The 13,889-nt window shown below is 41.3% G+C and overlaps 1 protein-coding gene across 1 annotated transcript in view; it reads left to right on the forward strand.

The window, feature by feature from the left end:
* The window catches only part of rerea (arginine-glutamic acid dipeptide (RE) repeats a), a 124,538-nt gene that overhangs the window by 20,036 nt on the left and 90,613 nt on the right, over positions 1–13,889 (forward strand). Inside the window, exon 2 of the mRNA XM_035159426.2 lies at positions 6,025–6,102. The gene's annotated coding sequence lies outside the window, so the exon portion shown is untranslated. The remainder of the gene's footprint in view (positions 1–6,024; positions 6,103–13,889) is intronic.

The raw sequence follows: 13,889 nt of genomic DNA on the forward strand, positions 1-13,889 counted from the left end.
TAGATGAGGTGGTGCCATTAAGTGAATTTGCTGTTATTTCCCCAGGCTCTTAGCTGAAGATGTCAAACCTCAGCCAATGAAGCAGCCAAGGATGAATGCCTACTCACTCAGAGGCAAACACACACGCACCGCACTCTCTGCCACGCACATGATCAGCTTTCATGCTCCTGTGTAATTTATCAAATTGCTTGGGCATGTGATGAATGGGCCCAGATCTCAAAAAGAACAAAAAGCATTAGGTTTGCATTAGGTCGCTGTTGTGCCCATGTAACAGCTTAGAATTTAATTACAGTAAATGGTAAACACCGTATTCATATTTTCTGAAACAATAATTCAGTAGGCCTAATTGCTCTGTAGTTTCACAGACCGCACTTGAGCAATTACACAAGTGGAATTGGCTTGTTAAACCAAAGATGTTCAATCTCATTACTTACTATATACTGCAGATACTCTTAGTGTGTGGAATGAGCAACTATGCTTAATATTCTCTCGTTTTCTTCCCACAAATGACTGCGCTCGTCCATCCCAACTGCAGGAGAGGCTGGCTCTCTCCTGGTGGGTTGTCACAGTTGCCCATTGTATTACACACGGCCTCTCCTTCACACAGCACCCCCTCTCTTTTCCTTCTCTCCCTCCCCTCCCTCGCTTCCTAAATCATTTCTTTACATGTGTGTGGGTGCCCCCTCTCGCTGTGATTCTGATACTTCATAACAGCAGGAGGAAATTGAGCTGACCTTGAGGCTGCCGAGCTCCTTTATAATGCTGATGTATGGGGCTGTGGGCGCAGGCAGGGCTGTAAGTGAGAGGCATGTTTTTATTTGCTGGGGAGCAGGGCCCAGTGTCAGGACACATAACAAGGTTCATTTCTCGCCCACACAAGCTATAGCTAGTATGCAAGCGGGGCTTTGTGTCAAGCATCCAAGTCATCTAGTCGTGATTTACGTGCATTAGCCTTTTGTATACTGGAATAAGTTGCGTGATTCTATGCAAAGGATGATGATAGGGCATAGCCACAGACGGGGTTAACCCAGTAGATGGAGCGGAGTCACTAAAATGTGATTTAGATGATGATGCTGCATTGCAAAAGTGTTACTGTTTGCAAGGTCCTTAGCTCAAGGTTGTACCTGACATGAATTCATATGGGATTGTTTTGGGCCAGTTTTGTAGAGCGGCTGACAGGGCTGTCATTTAAAATGACACAGTCTCTTTGACAACCTTATATCACCCCGGCTGTTATTGGTGTCATTATTTGTTCAGTGTAGATGGCCCACTTTCTGCTGCTCAGCAGCTCTCGGCTCATCAGAGCAATCAGCTACCTCCTAACACAATCAGGCTGCTCTCAAATTACACTCATGATTGAGACCAAGTTGGTGGCAGGAAAAGACGAGGGGGCTTGTGATTCTATAATAAACGCTGTTGAGAAGATTGACACAATAAATTACTATCTGTAAAATATAATGCAATGTAATGCAATAGCCTGGCAATAAATAGCCCCTTTATGATTTGGAAGATGCATTTTTGTGTTGATTCAACTCTGTTGCAATTCTGCATTCTCTTGTTTTGTTATATTGATGGTTTTGCCAGCTGCGTTATTTTGACCACTAACAACAACAAGGAACTTAAACATCTTAAAGACTACTTTCATTGTCCATTAATCTACTGCTTAATTTCTCGATTGATCATTTTATTCTTAGCTTTCATGAGAGTGAATTGTGAAAAATACCCCTTGATGGCCATTATGGGTGTTAACAATTATCCTAATAGTCCCCCCCCCCCACAATATTCAGTTTGCTAGCATGGCATCATAGCAAAATAAGAAAACCAGAAAATCCTTTGAGAAGCTAAAGTCAGTATTTTTCTTTCAATTGTTACTTTAATAAGAAAACTTAATCACTCAATTTTGAAAATTCTTTCGAATGAATGTTCTGTTGATTAGCTCATATCTAAGTAAACAAATTGATAGAGCTTTAAATTAAACATTAAGCTCTACAATGGTTTTTGCATGGTATATATTGCAGTTAGTAAAAGTGATATAAAATATTGTATCCACCCCGCTATTTTATCTAATTTAATAATCTCACTCTGAATACTTTTTATACCTACACTTGTGTTTAGATGTTTGGAAGTGCTTAGTTCAATTTATGTTGTCCCAATACTTCTGGTAATGCAAAGTCAAAGTGATATTGTCACAAGTTAAGCTGCTCATTTATTTTGACCTCTATGGGCTGCACTGTAGATAAGACTTCTGTCTACAGCTGATGATTAAAATATCATCGTAAATAAGCCTTTAACTCTGCACTTCTATTGTCCTATATCGTGCTATCCTAATACAACATAAACACCAACCTGCCTTTGAATTCAATGCAAGTTAGAACACATCCTCTTGTATGGATACTTGAAGGCTAACATTTTTCACTATTCAAAATGTCAAAGAGACAGTTTCACACAAGTGTTAATAAGGAATGTTAAATTGTAATCAAGCCCTAATTTGGAGCTTTGTCTGTAACCATCGTTGCTGTAGTTGACTCTAAGATACGGGAAGGAAGCTCATGAGCTCTGCCAATTCGGCTCACTTTTCATATGGCACAGATCCACTTACCTAACCCCATGTCTGGATGCTGCACTCTGAAAACAGGCCAGGGCCCTTTTCATTCACACCCATCCTACAACACTTTGTGCGTAAAAAGTATGTTTTAGCAGCACCAGAATAATCAATTGATCCAAATGTTGGTGTTCCATCGATCTTGGCAAACCCTGGGTCCAGACTATTACATTGCAGGTATGATAATGATATCAATAGCAACCCATGGCCTATTAGGGCACAGGAAATGTTAGTAAAACACACCCAAGCCATGCATAGAAATATTTGCACTGCCAAGTGCTGGGGAGAGTCGTCAAAATCTGTTTTGCAAATGCCTCGCTGTCATTCTGTCCTCCCAAACTCGCCTCAGTAACAGTAGCATGGTAGAGAAGCAGACAAGGCTGCTAGTGCTGCTGACTGGCATTCCGTATGTTGATGAATGTGCAGGCCTGACGGCTCAATGTGCTTACCTAATAGGAGCTGCTCTACTGTCACACTCTGTTTCTCCGTCTCTCTTTCTCTCACTCACTTCACTCATGTCTTTTTCTGAGGTAGTAAGGAGAGTGTTCCACTTGGCTACATACTGCAGGCTCCACACTCTGTTTCTTAAAGGTTAATGGAGCTGCCTCACATTGCACACTAATCACAAGGTAATCGAATTTGTTTGGCGTTAAAGGTGGCTCATGTCAGCCATGATGACCAATGCAGCCATTTTGGATGAAGGAGTCAGATTGCCACTGGTTCCCAAATATGGTTGCCAGGTTAAATCAAGATGAAAATTTTGCTTTTTGCTTTCTTAAGAGTCCCTCCAGGTAGGGCTGATTGATATGGAAAAAAATCTTATCACGATAATTTGTGGCACTATTCTCATTATCATTGACTCTTCGGGTTGTCTGTCAAAACATGGATGGAATAATTTCTATCGATGTTGTATTGACCATGTCTTATATTTCTATCGAGGAAAAGTTATTTCGCTTCAATTATCTTTCTGGTTTTACAACCCAGCCGTACCTCCAGGATGTTGCGATCTCAACAATTTACACCAATCCTCGTGAATTCTGCTTGACCTTGAAAAAAATGTCATTTCTAAGCCTGTTGAGCTTGTCTTAGTTTCTCCGTTGAGTCAAGTGGGAGACTGAACTAAAGATCTTTTACCAGTATCTTCTCCTGGAAACCCTGTTTAGATCATTTCTCATAACACACTAGACACTGGCCTCTTTGAATGTTGAAATCATGAAGATGCAAAACACAGGCTTCTTTCTTTTGTCATGTTGTGCTGAGGAAGTGTTTTGTAGTTGTCAGCATGAGCCTAGTGGACATTTAGAGACACTGACTGATGATCATGAAAACAAAAGCTTGTCCGAAGGGGATTTTATCACGCGTGAGTGCATGCATATTCAGATTTTAAAGACTTGAGACCAGGCAGCTAAAGACAGAAAGGCCAGTTTGTCTTTGTCATCATCCACATCACCCCATGGTGCTCACATATAATAACACTCTACTCTAAAGAAGTGGGCGTGATCGCATGAGCACACATGCTAAAATATAGGAATGGACATTTCTAGGCCTGTTGAGCTTGTCTTAGTTTTTCCGTTGAGACTAGTGGGATCGGCAGTTTGTAAAAGCAATGCTGCTCCATGCCTCGTGCTATTTGGTTACAGCCTTTAGGCGGAGATATGAGTAATAAAATGGAGATAGGTTAGTCACACACTGATTTTAGAGTTTAAAAAAACTGGGACAGATGAGTCCCTGTATGTGTGTGCGCTTGATGGCCATATTGTCTGTCACCGTGGAAATCCCAGGAGGTGAAAGCAGAATCAATGTGAGCTATTCATACATGGATTTAATCCTCAGCTTTACTGCCATTTACTCTGTGGTTATGGCTCTAATGCTGTCAAGCAGATGTCCCTGCTCAGCCACCCAGGTTAGGCTGCACCTGGTAACAGCATTGAGCCCTGGCATTAGGTGGCCCACTGCTCGTTTCATCTTGTCCTCAGGTGGCAACTATTGTATGGAAACATGCATTATAGAGTCACTAAAAGAAAATCAAGCCGAACATTTGAAATAAACATCCACAACCTCAACATCTTCTTGTGTAATGTAAATATTCTTGCATATATTTGTGCTGCTTTATTTTTCCTCGAGGTGTCAGACGACAGTTTACACTACTCGCTGTGCTGATGAACAGTGCTGAGATTGCTTGGATAGGAATACTTTGATTTTATTCACTGCACACCTGGTGTTAGTTTCAAATTCAAAACCAAACGGACCATTTCGCCTCAAAATGCAAGACGAACTCAGGAGGTGTACTGCATCAGAAGCAGGGGAAGGAATAATACACGCTTTCTTTTTGTACATCTGGGGAAGTCGCCTTGTTTTGTACAATCGTAGCTTGTAATAGATCATTTGTTAAGAACCCAGCCACACCCTCCTTAGAAGAACAAGACAAATCATACACATACTCATCCAACAACAGCGACCTACATATTCATCAGTTTATCTCATCTTGCTCTCATCCTCAAAATATTCATTTCCACATTTAATGATATACAACAAATAAATAATGTAATCTATATATTATTCCAAACCATCTGGGAACATTTGACAAAACTATCATTTATTTTGATTTGTTGATAAGTTTTATTCAGCACAAAAGTGGCTAGGTTTCATAAAGAAAAATATTAATGAGTTATTTGTTTATATTAAGATATCCAACCAACAACAAATTTTATTTTTCCACCTCATACAGACTGAATTCACACACACAGACGTGCACACACACGCATTCCCAGTGTGTGCAGCATTAACATCTGAACATTGAAATGTAGCAGATTGAGTGTGTATTTGTGTGACTGCGTTCGTGTGTGTGTTGCGTTTCTGGGTGTTAAAGAGAGTAAAATGCAGGGAATCTCTGAGTGTGCGGATGCTGAATGTGAAATGTCAATGTTATTGAACAGGTGCTGCGAGGCAGAGCTGTGATGTTTTTATTTCCAAGCTCTTGTCGAGCGAGGAAGAGAAGAGAGGGCTCATGGGATAATGGGGGAGGTTTCGGGGGTGGGGGACTGTGTGCGAGTGCGTTTCTTTGTGTATATGCATGTGTGTGTTTTACAGTGTGTGTAGCAGGTATGAGTGCCTGAATCCGTGTGTATCCAGAGAGGTTTATTGAGAAGAGGGAAATGAATACTGGCTTCGAATAAACGCTCACAATCTTCTCAGTGAAAATGTTAACTGCACTGTGAATGGTATTTTATTTTTTCGTGCACCTTCCTGTCTTTCAGTGGCTACATTCACCATGTGTTCCACATGATGCCAAATATGGCAGCCGTCTTCACCCATGTATACACCTCTACTGTCAAGCTGTTATCACCTTGTTTGTTCCATTTACACATCATTCATGTTTTTTTCCCTTCTCCTCTGTGTGTGTCTGTTTTTCCCCCCTTCAGTTTTTCTCTTGCAGACTGTCGTGTCAATACTTGTTGAGAAGCAGTGTGGCAGTGAACTAGGAGGTGAATGCAGTCAAGGTTAGTCAAAATGTTTTGCGACACTGTAGCGTTGTTTAACGCAGAATTTTCCTCTGTCCTCTGCCCCCTTCTCCTCCCCCGAAATGTTTCTAATCCTGCACCACCTAGTGGTCTAGGGCTGAATATTATGCAAACAAAATAATTTTGCCTTTGTTTTGCAAATAATAATAATACAGTTGTCTTATAAGTCTGTACCAAACGAACATTTTCCCTTAAAAATGGAAAAATGCAACATCACAATGCTTCTTTCAAGATTGGTATGTTTTGATATGTTAACTTTTTTTATACAAAAAAGCTTCTGTGATTTAGATATTGCACTAGGCCATTTTCTGATTTCTATTGTTTAGCCCTTTTTGCCTCCTTCCTCACCATCATCATCCTCGCCCCACGTTGAGCTTTGTCTTCTCCACTGCACTCGTCCTTTTCCTCCCCTTCACTCCTACTACTTTCTGTCCAGCTGGAAAGTGCAGGCTCAAGCCTGTCAGTGCTAATTCATCTCTCATCTGCTAACTCGTGCTAACCCACTCTTGTGTTTGTGTCCCAATGCATTACATTCTATATTTTTTGAGCATTGCCTACTTATATGCAGGCCATTCTCCTTCCTTTGAAGAAAGTGCTATATTTCAGCAATGCCACCGCTTCAGTCTACCAAACTACCATTAGTTTTTTGTTGCTGTTTTACTTGTGATTCTACATTGCATTTTAATTCCCAATTTTGAGTGGGAGTTCAAAATTACACCCATTTTTTAAAAAAGTGGTAAGTGAAGCAGCGGCAAAATCATTCACGATACGGAGGGTGCTGCAGTTCAAAGCTTACTAGCAGGTCACTAATGAGTTTGGTAATTGGCTTGCTTTGGCCTCCGCGCATCCCTGCCCTCCCGCTGCTGATGTGTGCAGGAACAGAGAGCTACAGCTTGCACTCCCTCCCTTGCTCCCATCTTTTCTCCCCTCGCTCGACCCATCCATCTTTCCCTCCACCCATCCCTCCTCCGCGAGCTGACTTATGGAGCTAATGCTGCATCAAGCCGCCTCTGTCTATTCCCTCCTTTTCTTATTGTGAAGAGAGTTACCATGCTGCATGTTAGATTTCCACTCTGCTCAATATTGAATATCACCAGTGTTACTCTCTCTCTCATGCCCTCAGTGTCTCCCACTTTCTTGCTATCGCTTACACACACTCACTTTCTACCACACACCGACACACATATCTATTATATGTTAGATGCCTCATGCATTATGCAGAATATGTGCATCCAAACAAGCAATTTGCCGAATTTCCAGTTCACCACTTCTGAGTAGTAATTCTCTGTGTCCACAACAGCATAATGAGAAGCAGCAGAGTTCCATGCTCAGTTGATTCATAAGCCCAAACAATAATGACAAAGAGCAGCAGGCTTGCCATGTAATCATAAATGACACTTAACATATCACTCTCCGATTTCATCACATTATCTCCTCACCAGAGACATCAAAAGGGGCAGCAATTCTTTGTGTCTTATTGCTGTTGTAATAATGTTTAATAGGCAAACATTGCACCATCACATCTGGTGTAAATCTCTTTAACTTGTATATTAAATTCTAGTGGTAATAGTTTGGGGAAAAAATCAAAAAGGACCTCCATGGTTTTGTTGTAATTGAGAGAGTTTTAGTCTGGGTTCTTTATTGCTTTGTTTGTTTACGAAAAAGCTGTTGCCTTTGGGGATCTGCACTAGTGAGGATAACCTAATATATATTCTGGCTAATGAGCGAGCTTCCCACCTTCTTGCCTATCTCCATTAATTTCCATTTTGTACCTTTAAGAAGCCATAAATAAAAACTGCATGCATTATTAAATGTAGCTGTCTACAGATTCGAGAATGTTTGCCAAGCTTTTTATCTACTCTCACAGTGGAGCGGGAGATTCTGAACGCTGCAGGGGTTGTAAGGCCAGAGCACAGCTAAGTGGCTCCTCTTGACCTCAGCACTGATCTCCAAACTTGTCTGCTCCGACTGCACACCGACCGGTTTTTTACCCATTCGCTCCCTCATCTCGTAACGCCGCCTCAACACCCCGTCTGTGTGCTGTCTCTCTGAATAACTTGATTTTTTTTTCGCCACACCCAGTGCTGACATGCTGACCGTGCACTTGCCTTTGAGATTACTTTTCTCTGCTGTTATTCATAAAAAAGAAGAGGTGGAAAAATCCAAGATGCGTAAAAGATTAGCTTGAATGCTTGGGGATTCTTGCTCCTCTGACCTACAATGGATGTGCTTATTCTAGTTGTCGCTGTCTATCTGTAAACTAGATGGCTGAATCATTAGCTTACACACTCAGAGCAGCCATGTGAGACCAGAGAAGAATAATTGATTTCTGAATAAGCATTGGGACTGGAGGGGGTGAAAAAATAGACAAGGCTTTGTGGGCCATTGCGCCATATTGAGCATCGTAATACGCATGTCATGAATTATCGTGTGTGGAGTTGATTTTTTTGTTTTACACAAATTGAGCCTCAGTTTCCCCACCCCCCTCTTTTAGCACAGCAACAGCACAAAGCTGCAACGCTGCTCATTGTCCATAGGGTGGCAGTGTATGGAGGTGAGACAGGCATGTGCTCTGTGTGAAATGGAGCAGTAACTGGCTATCTGATCACAATCAGCCTGGAGACAGTAACCACACAGGAATCACACACCCCAACCGCCACTCTGTCTTGCTTTCATGATCATGGACCCCGTGTTATGCTTTAAAGGCTGCTGATCATTTTTAAACACAGTTTCACTTTGCTTAAAGAGGATTTTCCCTAACTGGATCCAGAACTAAGCATCAGACACGAGCACTGTTTGTTTATCTTGCTGTGTCTTTGTTCACAAAAGGATTTGCCTGAAATGTAAACTTCCTCCTTTGTACCACAGCATGCACTCTGTCTCTCCGTGGCCCTCCTTGAAATACAGCCTCATTCCTCAGAGGCTGTTCTCAGTGCAGCCACGGCAGGCTGAACCAGTCTTTTATTCAGATGAATGAGGCCCTGTTTTGCTTGGAGAATCAGACAGACACAGACGGTCCACGTGAGAGCTTGAAGAATGTGGAAAGATCGGGGGTTTAGTGAAAATAGCATCTAAGGTATTACTCAAGTGCCAGAGCTGCACGATTCTGGTTAAAATAAGAATCACAGTTTTCCGGCTAAGAAATGAGATCCGTACTTTCTCTCAATGTAAATGTTTATTTCATTAATTTACCTGCTACAGAAGGAAATGCAAAATCCCCCAAAATTACGGTTCCTGTTATAGATCTGGTGCACGTTTCTGTTTTTAACTTATATGCAACAGCTTCATGAATCCAAATAAACAGTCAAAACAATCACAATCCGTTTCTTATTTTTTCCTCCTTACACAACCTTTGAGCAGGGTAGGAATGCAATACATCAGAGGGTAGGAACATTAGACAGTCAGTAAATACACAGTATACAATGTCATTTAACCTATGTATTTGACTATTTTATATTTTCTGTTTCCTTACACGCATGAGTAAAAAATGGCTTAAATTAACATTGCAAATTGTTATAATCTTTAAATCAATTACAAAAATGCCCTTGCGGATGCAAAACACATTTGCCTGCATGTTACTCCAGTGATGAAATAAATCCAGGCCATACCCATTTTAAGAATTAATTCATGTTCAAAATAAGGGTATCAATAAATCTACACTCACTTGCCGATTTATTAGGTCCACCTAAATAAAACTAATGGAATACAATACAACAACCCTGTAATAAATCCTCCCTCTATGAGGAATGTGATGTTCAGTTTTTATTGAATTTTTAAGAGGGTGTGGATTTATTTTAATGGCCGTTTTTGGAGGCTGTAATTTGCTGTGCTGAACTGAATTGCACTGAGAGGCATTCCAAATATTTTGTCAACCTTATTTCATATAAATGGGGTCGACAAATATACACCCAGTACAGTTCAACAGCACCACAAATGACAGTGACATTAAATCAAAACCTCTTTCGAACAGATTTAAGAAACTGAACCTTATAATCCTCACGGAGGAAGCATTTAGTGAAAGAATGTTGTATTATACTCCATTAGTTTATCCATTATTATTATTATCATTATTAAAGCAGTGATGATTGAATGAAATGTGAAATTCATGAGATAAGACGCACATTTTGAACAAGTACCGTGCCAGTTCTTTTTAAAGCGGTTTGTCGCTTTTGCCCGTATTTATCAATGTTTGCAAATGAGCAAACAGGTTCTGCTGTGTTTTATATTTCATGAGGATAAAAATGCTGTTCTTCATCAACATTTGATCAGTTTGAAACCAGGTGGGAGCCGTCTCCATCTGGAATAGGGTTTACTTACATTCATATTTTTTTATATGCAATAGTTTTACCAAATGGCTGCTGCGAGTGAGTTTCACTCTCTTGAGGAGCTTGTGTAGCTTTGGCAAAGAGATCGGACATATGTAGCCTACAAGTGTCTTGGTTTTCAGAGTGTTGCGAGGCTGCCAAATGTGACTGTGAATAGCTATGTAAACAAGATGGCTATGTGAGGCTAGACCTTGCACTGATTGCCTAAAGTGAAATACCATTCCTTGGCTTCCCTCACATTTTTACAAGTGTGTTAATGATCTCAAATAAAGGCTCGCTAGGTAGCAGCTTAATTACTAGCTGTCTGTTTGGATTGTCTCCAAAGGACATCTTTGTTTTCAGTCAGTCCTTCGTCACCTTTACAGGCTGTACAGAGAAGTGTGACCCCTATTTCTTAAAGGTCCTTTTTTTAATTTGATTTATGAATTTTTACTCTATTGAGCAATGTTCTCTGTAGCTCCAGCAATAATCCCTGAAAACCCTGTATCTTCATATCCACAGGCAAGAAGTTCAACCATATTTAGTTGAGCAATTTCCTTGGGTTACTTTGTTGGGAGATTGGAGAGGGTTGTTTTATTGCTTCCCCTTCTCTCGAGCCCCTCCAGGCAAAGTCTGTGTTTTAATTAGTCATGTAAGACCCTATTTTCCCTTTGGATTCCCCAACTTGTAAAGTGCTCTCTTAAGAATCCATGAAGGCTAAAAGGGGCAATGAATGATTGGAAGTCAGCTTTTTATCCCTCTTATTTTTTTTCTGCTTGCTCGCCAGCAGAGAAAAGAGTGGGGGGGGTCAGCACTTGCCGTCAGTATGAGAAACAGTAACTTCAAGCAGCAGTCACACAGTCTTTGTTCTTTATGGATATAGTACGTGTGGCGAAGGGAGAGTCGTGGCTTTAAAGCCCCATCTGGAATAGCACTGTTCCAAGTTTCTAATAAGTGAGGAACGGCTTGTGTAGATAATACCTGTCTGCGAATGGTAAAACGGTCTCAAGGTTCAGTCTCGCACATCCGCTCTTTCCTCCCTGTATTATGTTTAAGCAGCAGGGAAGTTGGCTAGTTGCACTGCAGAGATTTAGTCATGTGTTAAAATCAAGCTTCTGAAGTACACCCTCACCACCGCCAAAACCTAACCCTCCCCTCGGTTTACAAGTCTGTTTTCTTCTCAGCCCCCCCCCCCCACTTCAACTTGTCTGCTCATCCCTGGTGAATGTATTAAATGAAGTTACTAGATATGAGTGCTTAAGAGGCCAGGGCCTCTGAGGCTTGCCAAGTCTCTCACAGGCTTGGCTCAGTCATCCATGTCACTTTTTTCTGTTGTTTCAGCTACTGGCTGACTTATTTGTGTTGCCGAGCACTTTCTCTCTATCTCCTCTCTTTTGCTTGCATTCTGTGTTTGCTGCCTCTGAGTGGCTTGTTTTTCTCAGGCGTGGAGGAAATCAGGCTAACGCAAACACCGTGTGTCAGCCACAGCTTTTGTTAAGTATTCATTTTTAATGAGCGTAAGTGGCTACAGAATCCTATAAACCATAAATGGAGTAGTCGGGGGGGGGGCCATGTTGGCCTTTGATTCAGTGGCAGTCTTGCAGTCTTTCTGTTTAGTCACACTTGTACTAATTATGTCTGATGTGGTTGGGGAAAAAACATATTTTAAGATGGTAGTTTGTGTTTTTTTTTTTTTTGCCTTTTTTTCCCTTTATACACCACTTTGGTTTTCATAGCTCTTTTAAGGAATTGTTCTTCTTTAATAATTTTATGGAAAAATAGTGTTGTGGAAAAGTGTCGTTTTTTTTTTCTTTTTCGAGCAAAGCGCAGCTCCGTTACATGTAATTTCCTTTGAATGCAGAAAGAGGCACCAAGTAACCACTTTTTGTTCTGTTGGGGATCGAAGGCAGTGTAGCAGGGGGGTTACTCAGGGAAAAGGTATTGTGATGGGCCGTTTGAATGCTGAACAGAATTGAATAGACACAGTCAGCTTCCCAGATACATGCTTAGGCCTGTAGAATGTGGAGTGCTTTGCTTGTAACTGCACCGGTTGTCTCCTTTCATTATCGGTTAATGGTGCCCAACTTGACAGAGCCATGTGATAAACAGAGGAGCTGTGAAATCCTGGAGGTGGAGTTCTCGTCTGCCTGATAATGGGATCTCATCTGCCAGAGAGGGGAGCCTGTCCTGCCAGCCAATCCGGCTTTGCGTTGCACTGCCTTCAGACAGGATTCACTGCATTCACCCTTCACTGCCGTCTCGGGCCAACTTAAGCCTCACAAACCTACTGAGAAATGTTGGCATTTGACTGGTCTCTTCTTGGAAACACGACAGTATCTTTTGGAGCCTTTGTTTTTCTTCCCTTTTAGGCTCTGATTGTGAATCAGAAACACAGACTTCCATGTCAGATCATTTGAATGTTTGTGTAACTCAGGAAAGGAGGAAGACCGTGTGTTTGTGTAAATATCATAAATATTGACCCTGTGAAATGTATACATACAGCGATAAGAGAGCAGCTGCGGCTGTGGTGGTGTTATGTTACTCTGTGGAGGGGGAGGGTGGGGGTATGACTTCTCAGGACAGTAGCCTCAGGAACTGGAAAAGGTTTTACCAGCACTTTGTTGCACAGTAGAATTACCACCCCCAACCCCCCCACCCACCCCCACTCTGCTCATGAAACAGAGATGACCAACAGGGTTTGCAGCACAATGAAGGACCCTCTGCACACCACCCTCCACTCAGTTTCTTTACCGCACGCCTCTCCTGTTGCCTGTGTTTTGGCTTTAGTGCAAAAAAAAAAAAAGTGCTCAGACAATTTGTTGTAGTTAATTGGATTTTTGACAGTGATCCAATATCACGTTTAAGACAATGAAAATGTGTCAAGCCTCCCATTCATTTCTAGAACTTAATACCATCCACGTGTGGGGCAGATGGTCAGATTATTATTATTACCTTAATTCAATGGTTTGATTTAGATAAAAAAAAGAAAACAAACTGTGTGTTTAGCCTTTGCCGCTAAATGGGACTGAATGAGCGCTGAGACCTTGGGGGAAAATGACCAGGATCACATTGGATGTCATGTGCAGACTAACCATTAAAATCAGCCTTCACAAATACTGCTAATGGACTATTCACATTATCTTCCCTGCTTGTTTCTGCCTTTTTAATGGAGGGGGGGTGGGGGGGGTGACTAATTAATTCATTATCCAAAAATGCAAATGAGCTCCACAAGCATAAGCAGCAGTCATCCTCCCTCCCTCCTTTCGCTCTTGAGTCTTTATACCCATGTTTTAAAATAGAAATCACTTGTATATAAAAAATTATTGTTCATTTATGTTTCTATTAAACCAAACTGTGCGCTAGTGTACAGGGAAGGAATCCAGGTTATTAAGTCCCTATTAGGACTAGTACTACTATTCTCACCAGCGTTCACTGCTTTCATTGTCTTGCTTCAGTGTTACA

The sequence above is a fragment of the Hippoglossus stenolepis genome, chromosome 6 (assembly GCF_022539355.2).
Source record: "Hippoglossus stenolepis isolate QCI-W04-F060 chromosome 6, HSTE1.2, whole genome shotgun sequence".
Lineage (NCBI taxonomy): Eukaryota > Metazoa > Chordata > Actinopteri > Pleuronectiformes > Pleuronectidae > Hippoglossus > Hippoglossus stenolepis.